This window comes from Coturnix japonica, chromosome 11 (genome assembly GCF_054131305.1).
Source record: "Coturnix japonica strain WE chromosome 11, WE-NBRP24, whole genome shotgun sequence".
In the NCBI taxonomy this organism is placed as follows: Eukaryota; Metazoa; Chordata; class Aves; order Galliformes; family Phasianidae; genus Coturnix; species Coturnix japonica.
In genome coordinates this window covers 418,018-437,803 of record NC_140673.1, presented here as the reverse complement: position 1 = coordinate 437,803, position 19,786 = coordinate 418,018, and positions in this window count along the sequence as shown.

Here is a 19,786-nt window from a genome sequence, read left to right as displayed (position 1 = left end):
CCCGCTTTTCTTGGTTTTCCTCCGCTCTAACTTCACTATTCTTGGTTTTCCATTGCTCTAACCCCTTTTTCTTGGTTTTCCTCCGCTCTAATCCCGCTTTTCTTGGTTTTTCTCCGCTCTTACCCAGCTTTTCATCGTTTTTCTCCACTCTAGCCATGCTTTTCTCGGATTTCTGCTGCTCTAACCATGCTTTTCTTCGTTTTCTTCCATTCTAACTCTGCTTTACTTGGTTTTCTTCCGCTCTAACCTCGCTTTTCTTGGTTTTCCTCTGCTCTAACCCCGCTTTTCTTGTTTTCCCTCCCTTCTATCCCCGCTTTTCTTGGTTTTTCTGCGCTCTAACCCCGCTTTTCTTGGTTTTTCTCTGCTCTAACCCTGTTTGTCTTTGTTTTCCTCCGCTCTAACCCCGCTTTTCTTGGTTTTCCTCCGCTCTAACCCTGCTTTTCTTGGTTTTCCTCCGCACTAACCCCGCTCTTCTTGGTTTTCCTCCGCACTAACCCCGCTTTTCTTGGTTTTTCTCCACTCTAACCCAGCTTTTCATGGTTTTTCTTTACTCTAACCATGCTTTTCTCGGATTTCCACTGCTCCAACCACGCTTTTCTACGTTTTATTCCGTTCTAACTCTGCTTTACTTGGTTTTCCTTCGCTCTAACCCCGCTTTTCTTGGTTTTCCTCTGCTCTAACCCTGCTTTTCTTGGTTTTCCTACGCTATAACCCCGCTTTTCTTGGTTTTCCTCCGCTCTAATCCCGCTTTTCTTTGTTTTCCTCCTTTCTAACCACGCATTTCTTGGTTTTCCTCTGCTCTATCCCAGCTTTTCTTGGTTTTCCTCCCTTCTATCCCCGCTTTTCTTGGTTTTTCTCCGCTCTAACCCCGTTTCTCTTGGTTTTCCTCCGCTCTAACACCGCTTTTCTTGGTTTTCCTTTGCTCTAACCCCGCTTTTCTTGGTTTTCCTCCGCTCTAACCCAGCTTTTCTTGGTTTTCCTCAGCTCTATCCCCACTTTTCATGCTTTTCCTCCGCTCTAACCCCGCTTTTCTTGGTTTTCCTCCTTTCTAACCCCGCTTTTCTTGGTTTTCCTTTGCACTTATTCAGCTTTTCTTGGTTTTCCTCCGCTCTAATCCCGCTTTTCGTGGTTTTCCTACGCTCTATCACCACTTTTCTTGGTTTTCCTCCGCTCTATCACCGCTTTTCTTGGTTTTCCTACGCTCTAACACCACTTTTCTTGGTTTTCCTCCGCTCTAACCCCGCTTTCCTTGGTTTTCCTCCGCTATAACCCCGCTTTTCTTGGTTTTCCTACGCTCTAACCCAGCTTTTCTTGGTTTTCCTCCGCTCTAACCCCGCTTTTCTTGGTTTTCCTTTGCTCTAACCCTGTTTTTGTTGGTTTTTCTCTGCTCTAACGCCGCTTTTCTTGGTTTTCTTCCCTTCTATCACCGCTTGTCTTGGTTTTCCATCGCTCTAACCCCGTTTCTCTTGGTTTTCCTCTTCTCTAACCCCGCTTTTCTTGGTTTTCCTCCGCACTAACCCCGCTTTTCTTGGTTTTTCTCCACTCTAACCCAGCTTTTCTTGGTTTTTCTCCACTCTAACCATGCTATTCTCAGATTTCTGCTGCTCTAACCGCGCTTTTCTTCGTTTTCTTCCTCTCTAACTTCTTTTTCTTGGTTTTCCTCCGCTCTAACCACGCTTTTCATGGTTATCCTGTGCACTTATTCCGCTTTTCTTGGTTTTCCTCCGCTCTAACCCCGCTTTTCTTGGTTTTCCTCCGCACTAACCCCGCTTTTCTTGGTTTTCCTCCACACTAACCCCTTTTTTCATGGTTTTCCTCTGCACTAACCCCGCTTTTCTTGGTTTTTCTCCACTCTAACCATGCTTTTCTCAGATTTCTGCTGCTCCAACCACGCTTTTCTACGTTTTATTCCGTTCTAACTTTGCTTTACTTGGTTTTCCTCCGCTCTAACCCCGCTTTTCTTGGTTTTCCTCTGCTCTAACCCCGCTTTTCTTGGTTTTCCTTTGCTATAACCCTGCTTTTCTTGGTTTTCCTACGCTCTAACCCAGCATTTCTTGGTTTTCCTCCGCACTAACTTCGCTTTTCTTGGTTTTCATCCGCTCTAACCCCGCTTTTCTTGGTTTTCCTCCGCTCTAACTTCACTATTCTTGGTTTTCCATTGCTCTAACCCCTTTTTCTTGGTTTTCCTCCGCTCTAATCCCGCTTTTCTTGGTTTTTCTCCGCTCCTACCCAGCTTTTCATCGTTTTTCTCCACTCTAGCCATGCTTTTCTCGGATTTCTGCTGCTCTAACCATGCTTTTCTTCGTTTTCTTCCATTCTAACTCTGCTTTACTTGGTTTTCTTCCGCTCTAACCTCGCTTTTCTTGGTTTTCCTCTGCGCTAACCCCTCTTTTCTTGTTTTCCCTCCCTTCTATCCCCGCTTTTCTTGGTTTTTCTGCGCTCTAACCCCGCTTTTCTTGGTTTTTCTCTGCTCTAACCCTGTTTGTCTTTGTTTTCCTCCGCTCTAACCCCGCTTTTCTTGGTTTTCCTCCGCTCTAACCCTGCTTTTCTTGGTTTTCCTCCGCACTAACCCCGCTCTTCTTGGTTTTCCTCCGCACTAACCCCGCTTTTCTTGGTTTTTCTCCACTCTAACCCAGCTTTTCATGGTTTTTCTTTACTCTAACCATGCTTTTCTCGGATTTCCACTGCTCCAACCACGCTTTTCTACGTTTTATTCCGTTCTAACTCTGCTTTACTTGGTTTTCCTTCGCTCTAACCCCGCTTTTCTTGGTTTTCCTCTGCTCTAACTCTGCTTTTCTTGGTTTTCCTACGCTATAACCCCGCTTTTCTTGGTTTTCCTCCGCTCTAATCCCGCTTTTCTTTGTTTTCCTCCTTTCTAACCACGCATTTCTTGGTTTTCCTCTGCTCTATCCCAGCTTTTCTTGGTTTTCCTCCCTTCTATCCCCGCTTTTCTTGGTTTTTCTTTGCTCTAACCCCGTTTCTCTTGGTTTTCCTCCGCTCTAACACCGCTTTTCTTGGTTTTCCTTTGCTCTATCCCAGCTTTTCTTTGTTTTCCTCCGCTCTAACCCAGCATTTCTTGGTTTTCCTCAGCTCTATCCCCACTTTTCATGCTTTTCCTCCGCTCTAACCCCGCTTTTCTTGGTTTTCCTCCTTTCTAACCCCGCTTTTCTTGGTTTTCCTTTGCACTTATTCAGCTTTTCTTGGTTTTCCTCCGCTCTAACCCTGCTTTACTTGGTTTTCATCCGCACTAACCCCTTTTTTCTTGGTTTTCCTCTGCACTAACCCCGCTTTTCTTGGTTTTTCTCCGCTCTAACCCAGCTTTTCATCGTTTTTCTCCACTCTAACCATGCTTTTCTCAGATTTCTGCTGCTCCAACCACGCTTTTCTACGTTTTATTCCGTTCTAACTTTGCTTTACTTGGTTTTCCTCCGCTCTAACCCCACTTTTCTTGGTTTTCCTCTGCTCTAACCCCGCTTTTCTTGGTTTTCCTTCGCTATAACCCTGCTTTTCTTGGTTTTCCTACGCTCTAACCCAGCTTTTCTTGGTATTCCTCCGCACTAACTTCGCTTTTCTTTGTTTTCCTCCTTTCAAACACTGCTTTTCTTGGTTTTCCTCTGCACTAACCCCGCTTTTCTTGGTTTTTCTCCGCTCTAACCCAGCTTTTCAATGTTTTTCTCCACTCTAACCATGCTTTTCTCAGATTTCTGCTGCTCCAGCCACGCTTTTCTACGTTTTATTCCGTTCTAACTTTGCTTTACTTGGTTTTCCTCCGCTCTAACCCCACTTTTCTTGGTTTTCCTCTGCTCTAACCCCGCTTTTCTTGGTTTTCCTTCGCTATAACCCTGCTTTTCTTGGTTTTCCTACGCTCTAACCCAGCTTTTCTTGGTTTTCCTCCGCACTAACTTCGCTTTTCTTTGTTTTCCTCCTTTCAAACCCTGCTTTTCTTGGTTTTCCTCCGCTCTATCCCAGCTTTTCTTGGTTTTCCTCCGCTCTAACCCCGCTTTTCTTGGTTTTCATCCGCTCTAACCCCGCTTTTCTTGGTTTTCCTCCGCTCTAACTTCACTATTCCTGGTTTTCCATTGCTCTAACCCCGCTTTTCTTGGTTTTCCTTTGCTCTAATCCCGCTTTTCTTGGTTTTTCTCCGCTCCTACCCAGCTTTTCATCGTTTTTCTCCACTCTAGCCATGCTTTTCTCGGATTTCTGCTGCTCTAACCACGCTTTTCTTCGTTTACTTCCATTCTAACTCTGCTTTACTTGGTTTTCCTCCGCTCTAACCTCGCTTTTCTTGGTTTTCCTCTGCTCTAACCCCGCTTTTCTTGTTTTTCCTCCCTTCTATCCCCGCTTTTCTTGGTTTTCCTACGCTCTAACCCAGCTTTTCTTGGTTTTCCTCCACACTAACTTCGCCTTTCTTGGTTTTCCTTTGCTCTAACCCTGCTATACTTGGTTTTCCTCCGCTCTAACGCTGCTTCTCTTGGATTTCCTCCTTTCTAACCCCTCTTTTCTTGGTTATCCTCCGCTCTAACCCCGCTTTTCTTGGTTTTCCTCCGATCTAACTTCGCTTTTCTTGGTTTTCCTCCGCTCTAACCCCGCATTTCTTGGTTTTCCTCCGCTCTAACCCCGCTTTTCTTGGTTTTCCTCCGCTCTAACCCCGCTTTTCTTGGTTTTCCTCCGCTCTATCTTCGCTTTTCTTGGTTTTCCTTTGCTCTAACCCTGCTTTTCTTGGTTTTTCTTTGCTCTAACCCCGCTTTTCTTGGTTTTCCTCCGCTCTAATCCCGCTTTTCGTGGTTTTCCTCCGCTCTATCACCGCTTTTCTTGGTTTTCCTACGCGCTAACACCACTTTTCTTGGTTTTCCTCCGCTCTAACCCCGCTTTTCTTGGTTTTCCTCCGCTCTAACCCCGCTTTCCTTGGTTTTCCTCCGCTATAACCCCGCTTTTCTTGGTTTTCCTACGCTCTAACCCAGCTTTTCTTGGTTTTCCTCCGCTCTAACCCCGCTTTTCTTGGTTTTCCTTTGCTCTAACCCTGTTTTTGTTGGTTTTTCTCTGCTCTAACGCCGCTTTTCTTGGTTTTCTTCCCTTCTATCACCGCTTGTCTTGGTTTTCCATCGCTCTAACCCCATTTCTCTTGGTTTTCCTCTTCTCTAACCCCGCTTTTCTTGGTTTTCCTCTTCTCTAACCCCGCTTTTCTTGGTTTTCCTCCGCACTAACCCCGCTTTTCTTGGTTTTTCTCCACTCTAACCCAGCTTTTCTTGGTTTTTCTCCACTCTAACCATGCTATTCTCAGATTTCTGCTGCTCTAACTGCGCTTTTCTTCGTTTTCTTCCTCTCTAACTTCTTTTTCTTGGTTTTCCTCCGCTCTAACCACGCTTTTCATGGTTATCCTGTGCACATATTCCGCTTTTCTTGGTTTTCCTCCGCTCTAACCCCGCTTTTCTTGGTTTTCCTCCGCACTAACCCCTCTTTTTTGGTTTTCCTCCGCACTAACCCCTTTTTTCATGGTTTTCCTCTGCACTAACCCCGCTTTTCTTGGTTTTTCTCCACTCTAACCATGCTTTTCTCAGATTTCTGCTGCTCCAACCACGCTTTTCTACGTTTTATTCCGTTCTAACTTTGCTTTACTTGGTTTTCCTCCGCTCTAACCCCGCTTTTCTTGGTTTTCCTCTGCTCTAACCCCGCTTTTCTTGGTTTTCCTTTGCTATAACTATGCTTTTCTTGGTTTTCCTACGCTCTAACCCAGCATTTCTTGGTTTTCCTCCGCACTAACTTCGCTTTTCTTTGTTTTCCTCCTTTCTAACCCCGCTTTTCTTGGTTTTCCTCCGCTCTATCCCAGCTTTTCTTGGTTTTCCTCCGCTCTAACCCCGCTTTTCTTGGTTTTCCTTTGCTATAACTATGCTTTTCTTGGTTTTCCTACGCTCTAACCCAGCATTTCTTGGTTTTCCTCAGCACTAACTTCGCTTTTCTTTGTTTTCCTCCTTTGTAACCCCGCTTTTCTTGGTTTTTCTCCACTCTAGCCATGCTATTCTCAGATTTCTGCTGCTCTAACCGCGCTTTTCTTCGTTTTCTTCCTCTCTAACTTCTTTTTCTTGGTTTTCCTCCGCTCTAACCCCGCTTTTCTTGGTTATCCTGTGCACTTATCCATGCTTATCTTGGTTTTCCTACGCTCTAACCCAGCTTTTCTTGGTATTCCTCCGCACTAACTTCGCTTTTCTTTGTTTTCCTCCTTTCAAACACTGCTTTTCTTGGTTTTCCTCTGCACTAACCCCGCTTTTCTTGGTTTTTCTCCGCTCTAACCCAGCTTTTCATCGTTTTTCTCCACTCTAACCATGCTTTTCTCAGATTTCTGCTGCTCCAGCCACGCTTTTCTACGTTTTATTCCGTTCTAACTTTGCTTTACTTGGTTTTCCTCCGCTCTAACCCCACTTTTCTTGGTTTTCCTCTGCTCTAACCCCGCTTTTCTTGGTTTTCCTTCGCTATAACCCTGCTTTTCTTGGTTTTCCTACGCTCTAACCCAGCTTTTCTTGGTTTTCCTCCGCACTAACTTCGCTTTTCTTTGTTTTCCTCCTTTCAAACCCTGCTTTTCTTGGTTTTCCTCCGCTCTATCCCAGCTTTTCTTGGTTTTCCTCCGCTCTAACCCCGCTTTTCTTGGTTTTCATCCGCTCTAACCCCGCTTTTCTTGGTTTTCCTCCGCTCTAACTTCACTATTCCTGGTTTTCCATTGCTCTAACCCCGCTTTTCTTGGTTTTCCTTTGCTCTAATCCCGCTTTTCTTGGTTTTTCTCCGCTCCTACCCAGCTTTTCATCGTTTTTCTCCACTCTAGCCATGCTTTTCTCGGATTTCTGCTGCTCTAACCACGCTTTTCTTCGTTTACTTCCATTCTAACTCTGCTTTACTTGGTTTTCCTCCGCTCTAACCTCGCTTTTCTTGGTTTTCCTCTGCTCTAACCCCGCTTTTCTTGTTTTTCCTCCCTTCTATCCCCGCTTTTCTTGGTTTTCCTACGCTCTAACCCAGCTTTTCTTGGTTTTCCTCCACACTAACTTCGCCTTTCTTGGTTTTCCTTTGCTCTAACCCTGCTATACTTGGTTTTCCTCCGCTCTAACGCTGCTTCTCTTGGATTTCCTCCTTTCTAACCCCTCTTTTCTTGGTTATCCTCCGCTCTAACCCCGCTTTTCTTGGTTTTCCTCCGATCTAACTTCGCTTTTCTTGGTTTTCCTCCGCTCTAACCCCGCATTTCTTGGTTTTCCTCCGCTCTAACCCCGCTTTTCTTGGTTTTCCTCCGCTCTAACCCCGCTTTTCTTGGTTTTCCTCCGCTCTATCTTCGCTTTTCTTGGTTTTCCTTTGCTCTAACCCTGCTTTTCTTGGTTTTTCTTTGCTCTAACCCCGCTTTTCTTGGTTTTCCTCCGCTCTAATCCCGCTTTTTGTGGTTTTCCTCCGCTCTATCACCGCTTTTCTTGGTTTTCCTACGCTCTAACACCACTTTTCTTGGTTTTCCTCCGCTCTAACCCCGCTTTTCTTGGTTTTCCTCCGCTCTAACCCCGCTTTCCTTGGTTTTCCTTTGCTCTAACCCTGTTTTTGTTGGTTTTTCTCTGCTCTAACGCCGCTTTTCTTGGTTTTCTTCCCTTCTATCACCGCTTGTCTTGGTTTTCCATCGCTCTAACCCCATTTCTTGGTTTTCCTCTTCTCTAACCCCGCTTTTCTTGGTTTTCCTCTTCTCTAACCCCGCTTTTCTTGGTTTTCCTCCGCACTAACCCCGCTTTTCTTGGTTTTTCTCCACTCTAACCCAGCTTTTCTTGGTTTTTCTCCACTCTAACCATGCTATTCTCAGATTTCTGCTGCTCTAACTGCGCTTTTCTTCGTTTTCTTCCTCTCTAACTTCTTTTTCTTGGTTTTCCTCCGCTCTAACCACGCTTTTCATGGTTATCCTGTTCACATATTCCGCTTTTCTTGGATTTCCTCCGCTCTAACCCCGCTTTTCTTGGTTTTCCTCCGCACTAACCCCTCTTTTTTGGTTTTCCTCCGCACTAACCCCTTTTTTCATGGTTTTCCTCTGCACTAACCCCGCTTTTCTTGGTTTTTCTCCACTCTAACCATGCTTTTCTCAGATTTCTGCTGCTCCAACCACGCTTTTCTACGTTTTATTCCGTTCTAACTTTGCTTTACTTGGTTTTCCTCCGCTCTAACCCCGCTTTTCTTGGTTTTCCTCTGCTCTAACCCCGCTTTTCTTGGTTTTCCTTTGCTATAACTATGCTTTTCTTGGTTTTCCTACGCTCTAACCCAGCATTTCTTGGTTTTCCTCCGCACTAACTTCGCTTTTCTTTGTTTTCCTCCTTTCTAACCCCGCTTTTCTTGGTTTTCCTCCGCTCTATCCCAGCTTTTCTTGGTTTTCCTCCGCTCTAACCCCGCTTTTCTTGGTTTTCCTTTGCTATAACTATGCTTTTCTTGGTTTTCCTACGCTCTAACCCAGCATTTCTTGGTTTTCCTCAGCACTAACTTCGCTTTTCTTTGTTTTCCTCCTTTGTAACCCCGCTTTTCTTGGTTTTTCTCCACTCTAGCCATGCTATTCTCAGATTTCTGCTGCTCTAACCGCGCTTTTCTTCGTTTTCTTCCTCTCTAACTTCTTTTTCTTGGTTTTCCTCCGCTCTAACCCCGCTTTTCTTGGTTATCCTGTGCACTTATTCCGCTTTTCTTAGTTTTCCTCCGCTCTAACTTCGCTTTTCTTGGTTTTCCTCCGCTATAACCCTGCTTTTCTTGGTTTTCCTCCGCACTAACTTCGCTTTTCTTTGTTTTCCTCCTTTCTAACCCCGCTTTTCTTGGTTTTCCTCCGCTCTATCCCAGCTTTTCTTGGTTTTCCTCCGCTCTAACCCCGCTTTTCTTGGTTTTCATCCGCTCTAACCCCGCTTTTCTTGGTTTTCCTCCGCTCTAACTTCACTATTCTTGGTTTTCCATTGCTCTAACCCCTTTTTCTTGGTTTTCCTCCGCTCTAATCCCGCTTTTCTTGGTTTTTCTCCGCTCCTACCCAGCTTTTCATCGTTTTTCTCCACTCTAGCCATGCTTTTCTCGGATTTCTGCTGCTCTAACCATGCTTTTCTTCGTTTTCTTCCATTCTAACTCTGCTTTACTTGGTTTTCTTCCGCTCTAACCTCGCTTTTCTTGGTTTTCCTCTGCTCTAACCCCGCTTTTCTTGTTTTTCCTCTCTTCTATCCCCGCTTTTCTTGGTTTTCCTACGCTCTAACCCAGCTTTTCTTGGTTTTCCACCACACTAACTTCGCTTATCTTGGTTTTCCTTTGCTCTAACCCTGCTATACTTGGTTTTCCTCCGCTCTAACGCCGCTTTTCTTGGTTTTCCTCCGCTCTAACCCTGCTTTTCTTGGTTTTCCTCCGCACTAACCCCGCTCTTCTTGGTTTTCCTCCGCACTAACCCCGCTTTTCTTGGTTTTTCTCCACTCTAACCCAGCTTTTCATGGTTTTTCTTTACTCTAACCATGCTTTTCTCGGATTTCCACTGCTCCAACCACGCTTTTCTACGTTTTATTCCGTTCTAACTCTGCTTTACTTGGTTTTCCTTCGCTCTAACCCCGCTTTTCTTGGTTTTCCTCTGCTCTAACCCTGCTTTTCTTGGTTTTCCTACGCTATAACCCCGCTTTTCTTGGTTTTCCTCCGCTCTAATCCCGCTTTTCTTTGTTTTCCTCCTTTCTAACCACGCATTTCTTGGTTTTCCTCTGCTCTATCCCAGCTTTTCTTGGTTTTCCTCCCTTCTATCCCCGCTTTTCTTGGTTTGTCTTTGCTCTAACCCCGTTTCTCTTGGTTTTCCTCCGCTCTAACACCGCTTTTCTTGGTTTTCCTTTGCTCTAACCCCGCTTTTCTTGGTTTTCCTCCGCTCTAACCCAGCTTTTCTTGGTTTTCCTCAGCTCTATCCCCACTTTTCATGCTTTTCCTCCGCTCTAACCCCGCTTTTCTTGGTTTTCCTCCTTTCTAACCCCGCTTTTCTTGGTTTTCCTTTGCACTTATTCAGCTTTTCTTGGTTTTCCTCCGCTCTAACCCTGCTTTACTTGGTTTTCATCCGCACTAACCCCTTTTTTCTTGGTTTTCCTCTGCACTAACCCCGCTTTTCTTGGCTTTTCTCCGCTCTAACCCAGCTTTTCATCGTTTTTCACCACTCAAACCATGCTTTTCTCAGATTTCTGCTGCTCCAACCACGCTTTTCTACGTTTTATTCCGTTCTAACTTTGCTTTACTTGGTTTTCCTCCGCTCTAACCCCACTTTTCTTGGTTTTCCTCTGCTCTAACCCCGCTTTTCTTGGTTTTCCTTCGCTATAACCCTGCTTTTCTTGGTTTTCCTACGCTCTAACCCAGCTTTTCTTGGTATTCCTCCGCACTAACTTCGCTTTTCTTTGTTTTCCTCCTTTCAAACACTGCTTTTCTTGGTTTTCCTCTGCACTAACCCCGCTTTTCTTGGTTTTTCTCCGCTCTAACCCAGCTTTTCATCGTTTTTCTCCACTCTAACCATGCTTTTCTCAGATTTCTGCTGCTCCAACCACGCTTTTCTACGTTTTATTCCGTTCTAACTTTGCTTTACTTGGTTTTCCTCCGCTCTAACCCCGCTTTTCTTGGTTTTCCTCTGCTCTAACCCCGCTTTTCTTGGTTTTCCTTCGCTATAACCCTGCTTTTCTTGGTTTTCCTACGCTCTAACCCAGCATTTCTTGGTTTTCCTCCGCACTAACTTCGCTTTTCTTGGTTTTCATCCGCTCTAACCCCGCTTTTTTTGGTTTTCCTCCGCTCTAACTTCACTATTCTTGGTTTTCCATTGCTCTAACCCATTTTTCTTGGTTTTCCTCCGCTCTAATCCCGCTTTTCTTGGTTTTTCTCCGCTCCTACCCAGCTTTTCATCGTTTTTCTCCACTCTAGCCATGCTTTTCTCGGATTTCTGCTGCTCTAACCATGCTTTTCTTCGTTTTCTTCCATTCTAACTCTGCTTTACTTGGTTTTCTTCCGCTCTAACCTCGCTTTTCTTGGTTTTCCTCTGCTCTAACCCCGCTTTTCTTGTTTTCCCTCCCTTCTATCCCCGCTTTTCTTGGTTTTTCTGCGCTCTAACCCCGCTTTTCTTGGTTTTTCTCTGCTCTAACCCTGTTTGTCTTTGTTTTCCTCCGCTCTAACCCCGCTTTTCTTGGTTTTCCTCCGCTCTAACCCTGCTTTTCTTGGTTTTCCTCCGCACTAACCCCGCTCTTCTTGGTTTTCCTCCGCACTAACCCCGCTTTTCTTGGTTTTTCTCCACTCTAACCCAGCTTTTCATGGTTTTTCTTTACTCTAACCATGCTTTTCTCGGATTTCCACTGCTCCAACCACGCTTTTCTACGTTTTATTCCGTTCTAACTCTGCTTTACTTGGTTTTCCTTCGCTCTAACCCCGCTTTTCTTGGTTTTCCTCTGCTCTAACCCTGCTTTTCTTGGTTTTCCTACGCTATAACCCCGCTTTTCTTGGTTTTCCTCCGCTCTAATCCCGCTTTTCTTTGTTTTCCTCCTTTCTAAGCACGCATTTCTTGGTTTTCCTCTGCTCTATCCCAGCTTTTCTTGGTTTTCCTCCCTTCTATCCCCGCTTTTCTTGGTTTTTCTCCGCTCTAACCCCGTTTCTCTTGGTTTTCCTCCGCTCTAACACCGCTTTTCTTGGTTTTCCTTTGCTCTAACCCCGCTTTTCTTGGTTTTCCTCCGCTCTAACCCAGCTTTTCTTGGTTTTCCTCAGCTCTATCCCCACTTTTCATGCTTTTCCTCCGCTCTAACCCCGCTTTTCTTGGTTTTCCTCCTTTCTAACCCCGCTTTTCTTGGTTTTCCTTTGCACTTATTCAGCTTTTCTTGGTTTTCCTCCGCTCTAACCCTGCTTTACTTGGTTTTCATCCGCACTAACCCCTTTTTTCTTGGTTTTCCTCTGCACTAACCCCGCTTTTCTTGGCTTTTCTCCGCTCTAACCCAGCTTTTCATCGTTTTTCTCCACTCTAACCATGCTTTTCTCAGATTTCTGCTGCTCCAGCCACGCTTTTCTACGTTTTATTCCGTTCTAACTTTGCTTTACTTGGTTTTCCTCCGCTCTAACCCCACTTTTCTTGGTTTTCCTCTGCTCTAACCCCGCTTTTCTTGGTTTTCCTTCGCTATAACCCTGCTTTTCTTGGTTTTCCTACGCTCTAACCCAGCTTTTCTTGGTATTCCTCCGCACTAACTTCGCTTTTCTTTGTTTTCCTCCTTTCAAACACTGCTTTTCTTGGTTTTCCTCTGCACTAACCCCGCTTTTCTTGGTTTTTCTCCGCTCTAACCCAGCTTTTCATCGTTTTTCTCCACTGTAACCATGCTTTTCTCAGATTTCTGCTGCTCCAGCCACGCTTTTCTACGTTTTATTCCGTTCTAACTTTGCTTTACTTGGTTTTCCTCCGCTCTAACCCCACTTTTCTTGGTTTTCCTCTGCTCTAACCCCGCTTTTCTTGGTTTTCCTTCGCTATAACCCCGCTTTTCTTGGTTTTCCTACGCTCTAACCCAGCTTTTCTTGGTTTTCCTCCGCACTAACTTCGCTTTTCTTTGTTTTCCTCCTTTCAAACCCTGCTTTTCTTGGTTTTCCTCCGCTCTATCCCAGCTTTTCTTGGTTTTCCTCCGCTCTAACCCCGCTTTTCTTGGTTTTCATCCGCTCTAACCCCGCTTTTCTTGGTTTTCCTCCGCTCTAACTTCACTATTCCTGGTTTTCCATTGCTCTAACCCCGCTTTTCTTGGTTTTCCTTTGCTCTAATCCCGCTTTTCTTGGTTTTTCTCCGCTCCTACCCAGCTTTTCATCGTTTTTCTCCACTCTAGCCATGCTTTTCTCGGATTTCTGCTGCTCTAACCACGCTTTTCTTCGTTTACTTCCATTCTAACTCTGCTTTACTTGGTTTTCCTCCGCTCTAACCTCGCTTTTCTTGGTTTTCCTCTGCTCTAACCCCGCTTTTCTTGTTTTTCCTCCCTTCTATCCCCGCTTTTCTTGGTTTTCCTACGCTCTAACACAGCTTTTCTTGGTTTTCCTCCACACTAACTTCGCCTTTCTTGGTTTTCCTTTCCTCTAACCCTGCTATACTTGGTTTTCCTCCGCTCTAACGCTGCTTCTCTTGGATTTCCTCCTTTCTAACCCCTCTTTTCTTGGTTATCCTCCGCTCTAACCCCGCTTTTCTTGGTTTTCCTCCGATCTAACTTCGCTTTTCTTGGTTTTCCTCCGCTCTAACCCCGCATTTCTTGGTTTTCCTCCGCTCTAACCCCGCTTTTCTTGGTTTTCCTCCTCTCTAACCCCGCTTTTCTTGGTTTTCCTCCGCTCTATCTTCGCTTTTCTTGGTTTTCCTTTGCTCTAACCCTGCTTTTCTTGGTTTTTCTTTGCTCTAACCCCGCTTTTCTTGGTTTTCCTCCGCTCTAATCCCGCTTTTCGTGGTTTTCCTCCGCTCTATCACCGCTTTTCTTGGTTTTCCTACGCTCTAACACCACTTTTCTTGGTTTTCCTCCGCTCTAACCCCGCTTTTCTTGGTTTTCCTCCGCTCTAACCCCGCTTTCGTTGGTTTTCCTCCGCTATAACCCCGCTTTTCTTGGTTTTCCTACGCTCTAACCCAGCTTTTCTTGGTTTTCCTCCGCTCTAACCCCGCTTTTCTTGGTTTTCCTTTGCTCTAACCCTGTTTTTGTTGGTTTTTCTCTGCTCTAACGCCACTTTTCTTGGTTTTCTTCCCTTCTATCACCGCTTGTCTTGGTTTTCCATCGCTCTAACCCCATTTCTCTTGGTTTTCCTCTTCTCTAACCCCGCTTTTCTTGGTTTTCCTCTTCTCTAACCCCGCTTTTCTTGGTTTTCCTCCGCACTAACCCCGCTTTTCTTGGTTTTTCTCCACTCTAACCCAGCTTTTCTTGGTTTTTCTCCACTCTAACCATGCTATTCTCAGATTTCTGCTGCTCTAACTGCGCTTTTCTTCGTTTTCTTCCTCTCTAACTTCTTTTTCTTGGTTTTCCTCCGCTCTAACCACGCTTTTCATGGTTATCCTGTGCACATATTCCGCTTTTCTTGGTTTTCCTCCGCTCTAACCCCGCTTTTCTTGGTTTTCCTCCGCACTAACCCCTCTTTTTTGGTTTTCCTCCGCACTAACCCCTTTTTTCATGGTTTTCCTCTGCACTAACCCCGCTTTTCTTGGTTTTTCTCCACTCTAACCATGCTTTTCTCAGATTTCTGCTGCTCCAACCACGCTTTTCTACGTTTTCCTCCGCTCTAACTTTGCTTTACTTGGTTTTCCTCCGCTCTAACCCCGCTTTTCTTGGTTTTCCTCTGCTCTAACCCCGCTTTTCTTGGTTTTCCTTTGCTATAACTATGCTTTTCTTGGTTTTCCTACGCTCTAACCCAGCATTTCTTGGTTTTCCTCCGCACTAACTTCGCTTTTCTTTGTTTTCCTCCTTTCTAACCCCGCTTTTCTTGGTTTTCCTCCGCTCTATCCCAGCTTTTCTTGGTTTTCCTCCGCTCTAACCCCGCTTTTCTTGGTTTTCCTTTGCTATAACTATGCTTTTCTTGGTTTTCCTCCGCACTAACCCCGCTCTTCTTGGTTTTCCTCCGCACTAACCCCGCTTTTCTTGGTTTTTCTCCACTCTAACCCAGCTTTTCATGGTTTTTCTTTACTCTAACCATGCTTTTCTCGGATTTCCACTGCTCCAACCACGCTTTTCTACGTTTTATTCCGTTCTAACTCTGCTTTACTTGGTTTTCCTTCGCTCTAACCCCGCTTTTCTTGGTTTTCCTCTGCTCTAACCCTCCTTTTCTTGGTTTTCCTACGCTATAACCCCGCTTTTCTTGGTTTTCCTCCGCTCTAATCCCGCTTTTCTTTGTTTTCCTCCTTTCTAACCACGCATTTCTTGGTTTTCCTCTGCTCTATCCCAGCTTTTCTTGGTTTTCCTCCCTTCTATCCCCGCTTTTCTTGGTTTTTCTCCGCTCTAACCCCGTTTCTCTTGGTTTTCCTCCGCTCTAACACCGCTTTTCTTGGTTTTCCTTTGCTCTAACCCCGCTTTTCTTGGTTTTCCTCCGCTCTTTCCCAGCTTTTCTTGGTTTTCCTCAGCTCTATCCCCACTTTTCATGCTTTTCCTCCGCTCTAACCCCGCTTTTCTTGGTTTTCCTCCTTTCTAACCCCGCTTTTCTTGGTTTTCCTTTGCACTTATTCAGCTTTTCTTGGTTTTCCTCCGCTCTAACCCTGCTTTACTTGGTTTTCATCCGCACTAACCCCTTTTTTCTTGGTTTTCCTCTGCACTAACCCCGCTTTTCTTGGTTTTTCTCCGCTCTAACCCAGCTTTTCATCGTTTTTCTCCACTCTAACCATGCTTTTCTCAGATTTCTGCTGCTCCAACCACGCTTTTCTACGTTTTATTCCGTTCTAACTTTGCTTTACTTGGTTTTTCTCCGCTCTAACCCCACTTTTCTTGGTTTTCCTCTGCTCTAACCCCGCTTTTCTTGGTTTTCCTTCGCTATAACCCTGCTTTTCTTGGTTTTCCTACGCTCTAACCCAGCTTTTCTTGGTTTTCCTCCGCACTAACTTCGCTTTTCTTTGTTTTCCTCCTTTCAAACCCTGCTTTTCTTGGTTTTCCTCCGCTCTATCCCAGCTTTTCTTGGTTTTCCTCCGCTCTAACCCCGCTTTTCTTGGTTTTCATCCGCTCTAACCCCGCTTTTCTTGGTTTTCCTCCGCTCTAACTTCACTATTCCTGGTTTTCCATTGCTCTAACCCCGCTTTTCTTGGTTTTCCTTTGCTCTAATCCCGCTTTTCTTGGTTTTTCTCCGCTCCTACCCAGCTTTTCATCGTTTTTCTCCACTCTAGCCATGCTTTTCTCGGATTTCTGCTGCTCTAACCACGCTTTTCTTCGTTTACTTCCATTCTAACTCTGCTTTACTTGGTTTTCCTCCGCTCTAACCTCACTTTTCTTGGTTTTCCTCTGCTCTAACCCCGCTTTTCTTGTTTTTCCTCTCTTCTATCCCCGCTTTTCTTGGTTTTCCTACGCTCTAACCCAGCTTTTCTTGGTTTTCCTCCACACTAACTTCGCCTTTCTTGGTTTTCCTTTGCTCTAACCCTGCTATACTTGGTTTTCCTCCGCTCTAACGCTGCTTCTCTTGGTTATCCTCCTTTCTAACCCCTCTTTTCTTGGTTATCCTCCGCTCTAACCCCGCTTTTCTTGGTTTTCCTCCGATCTAACTTCGCTTTTCTTGGTTTTCCTCCGCTCTAACCCCGCATTTCTTGGTTTTCCTCCGCTCTAACCCCGCTTTTCTTGGTTTTCCTCCGCTCTAACCCCGCTTTTCTTGGTTTTCCTCCGCTCTATCTTCGCTTTTCTTGGTTTTCCTTTGCTCTAACCCTGCTTTTCTTGGTTTTTCTTTGCTCTAACCCCGCTTTTCTTGGTTTTCCTCCGCTCTAATCCCGCTTTTCGTGGTTTTCCTCCGCTCTATCACCGCTTTTCTTGGTTTTCCTACGCTCTAACACCACTTTTCTTGGTTTTCCTCCGCTCTAACCCCGCTTTTCTTGGTTTTCCTCCGCTCTAACCCCGCTTTCCTTGGTTTTCCTCCGCTATAACCCCGCTTTTCTTGGTTTTCCTACGCTCTAACCCAGCTTTTTATGGTTTTCCTCCGCTCTAACCCCGCTTTTCTTGGTTTTCCTTTGCTCTAACCCTTTTTTTGTTGGTTTTTCTCTGCTCTAACGCCGCTTTTCTTGGTTTTCTTCCCTTCTATCACCGCTTGTCTTGGTTTTCCATCGCTCTAACCCCATTTCTCTTGGTTTTCCTCTTCTCTAACCCCGCTTTTCTTGGTTTTCCTCTTCTCTAACCCCGCTTTTCTTGGTTTTCCTCCACACTAACCCCGCTTTTCTTGGTTTTTCTCCACTCTAACCCAGCTTTTCTTGGTTTTTCTCCACTCTAACCATGCTATTCTCAGATTTCTGCTGCTCTAACTGCGCTTTTCTTCGTTTTCTTCCTCTCTAACTTCTTTTTCTTGGTTTTCCTCCGCTCTAACCACGCTTTTCATGGTTATCCTGTGCACATATTCCGCTTTTCTTGGTTTTCCTCCGCTCTAACCCCGCTTTTCTTGGTTTTCCTCCGCACTAACCCCTCTTTTTTGGTTTTCCTCCGCACTAACCCCTTTTTTCATGGTTTCCCTCTGCACTAACCCCGCTTTTCTTGGTTTTTCTCCACTCTAACCATGCTTTTCTCAGATTTCTGCTGCTCCAACCACGCTTTTCTACGTTTTATTCCGTTCTAACTTTGCTTTACTTGGTTTTCCTCCGCTCTAACCCCGCTTTTCTTGGTTTTCCTCTGCTCTAACCCCGCTTTTCATGGTTTTCCTTTGCTATAACTATGCTTTTCTTGGTTTTCCTACGCTCTAACCCAGCTTTTCTTGGTTTTCCTCCACACTAACTTCGCTTTTCTTTGTTTTCCTCCTTTCTAACCCCGCTTTTCTTGGTTTTCCTCCGCTCTATCCCAGCTTTTCTTGGTTTTCCTCCGCTCTAACCCCGCTTTTCTTGGTTTTCCTTTGCTATAACTATGCTTTTCTTGGTTTTCCTACGCTCTAACCCAGCATTTCTTGGTTTTCCTCCGCACTAACTTCGCTTTTCTTTGTTTTCCTCCTTTCTAACCCCGCTTTTCTTGGTTTTTCTCCACTCTAGCCATGCTATTCTCAGATTTCTGCTGCTCTAACCGCGCTTTTCTTCGTTTTCTTCCTCTCTAACTTCTTTTTCTTGGTTTTCCTCCGCTCTAACCCCGCTTTTCTTGGTTATCCTGTGCACTTATTCCGCTTTTCTTGGTTTTCCTCCGCTCTAACTTCGCTTTTCTTGGTTTTCCTCCGCTATAACCCTGCTTTTCTTGGTTTTCCTCCGCACTAACTTCGCTTTTCTTTGTTTTCCTCCTTTCTAACCCCGCTTTTCTTGGTTTTCCTCCGCTCTATCCCAGCTTTTCTTGGTTTTCCTCCGCTCTAACCCCGCTTTTCTTGGTTTTCATCCGCTCTAACCCCGCTTTTCTTGGTTTTCCTCCGCTCTAACTTCACTATTCTTGGTTTTCCATTGCTCTAACCCCTTTTTCTTGGTTTTCCTCCGCTCTAATCCCGCTTTTCTTGGTTTTTCTCCGCTCCTACCCAGCTTTTCATCGTTTTTCTCCACTCTAGCCATGCTTTTCTCGGATTTCTGCTGCTCTAACCATGCTTTTCTTCGTTTTCTTCCATTCTAACTCTGCTTTACTTGGTTTTCTTCCGCTCTAACCTCGCTTTTCTTGGTTTTCCTCTGCTCTAACCCCGCTTTTCTTGTTTTTCCTCTCTTCTATCCCCGCTTTTCTTGGTTTTCCTACGCTCTAACCCAGCTTTTCTTGGTTTTCCACCACACTAACTTCGCTTATCTTGGTTTTCCTTTGCTCTAACCCTGCTATACTTGGTTTTCCTCCGCTCTAACGCCGCTTTTCTTGGTTTTCCTCCGCTCTAACCCTGCTTTTCTTGGTTTTCCTCCGCACTAACCCCGCTCTTCTTGGTTTTCCTCCGCACTAACCCCGCTTTTCTTGGTTTTTCTCCACTCTAACCCAGCTTTTCATGGTTTTTCTCCACTCTAACCATGCTTTTCTCGGATTTCTGCTGCTCCAACCACGCTTTTCTACGTTTTATTCCGTTCTAACTTTGCTTTACTTGGTTTTCCTCCGCTCTAACCCCACTTTTCTTGGTTTTCCTCTGCTCTAACCCCGCTTTTCTTGGTTTTCCTTCGCTATAACCCTGCTTTTCTTGGTTTTCCTACGCTCTAACCCAGCTTTTCTTGGTTTTCCTCCGCACTAACTTCGCTTTTCTTTGTTTTCCTCCTTTCAAACCCTGCTTTTCTTGGTTTTCCTCCGCTCTATCCCAGCTTTTCTTGGTTTTCCTCCGCTCTAACCCCGCTTTTCTTGGTTTTCATCCGCTCTAACCCCGCTTTTCTTGGTTTTCCTCCGCTCTAACTTCACTATTCCTGGTTTTCCATTGCTCTAACCCCGCTTTTCTTGGTTTTCCTTTGCTCTAATCCCGCTTTTCTTGGTTTTTCTCCGCTCCTACCCAGCTTTTCATCGTTTTTCTCCACTCTAGCCATGCTTTTCTCGGATTTCTGCTGCTCTAACCACGCTTTTCTTCGTTTACTTCCATTCTAACTCTGCTTTACTTGGTTTTCCTCCGCTCTAACCTCGCTTTTCTTGGTTTTCCTCTGCTCTAACCCCGCTTTTCTTGTTTTTCCTCTCTTCTATCCCCGCTTTTCTTGGTTTTCCTACGCTCTAACCCAGCTTTTCTTGGTTTTCCTCCACACTAACTTCGCCTTTCTTGGTTTTCCTTTGCTCTAACCCTGCTATACTTGGTTTTCCTCCGCTCTAACGCTGCTTCTCTTGGTTTTCCTCCTTTCTAACCCCTCTTTTCTTGGTTATCCTCCGCTCTAACCCCGCTTTTCTTGGTTTTCCTCCGCTCTAACTTCGCTTTTCTTGGTTTTCCTCCGCTCTAACCCCGCATTTCTTGGTTTTCCTCCGCTCTAACCCCGCTTTTCTTGGTTTTCCTCCGCTCTAACCCCGCTTTTCTTGGTTTTCCTCCGCTCTATCTTCGCTTTTCTTGGTTTTCCTTTGCTCTAACCCTGCTTTTCTTGGTTTTTCTTTGCTCTAACCCCGCTTTTCTTGGTTTTCCTCCGCTCTAATCCCGCTTTTCGTGGTTTTCCTACGCTCTATCACCACTTTTCTTGGTTTTCCTCCGCTCTATCACCGCTTTTCTTGGTTTTCCTACGCTCTAACACCGCTTTTCTTGGTTTTCCTCCGCT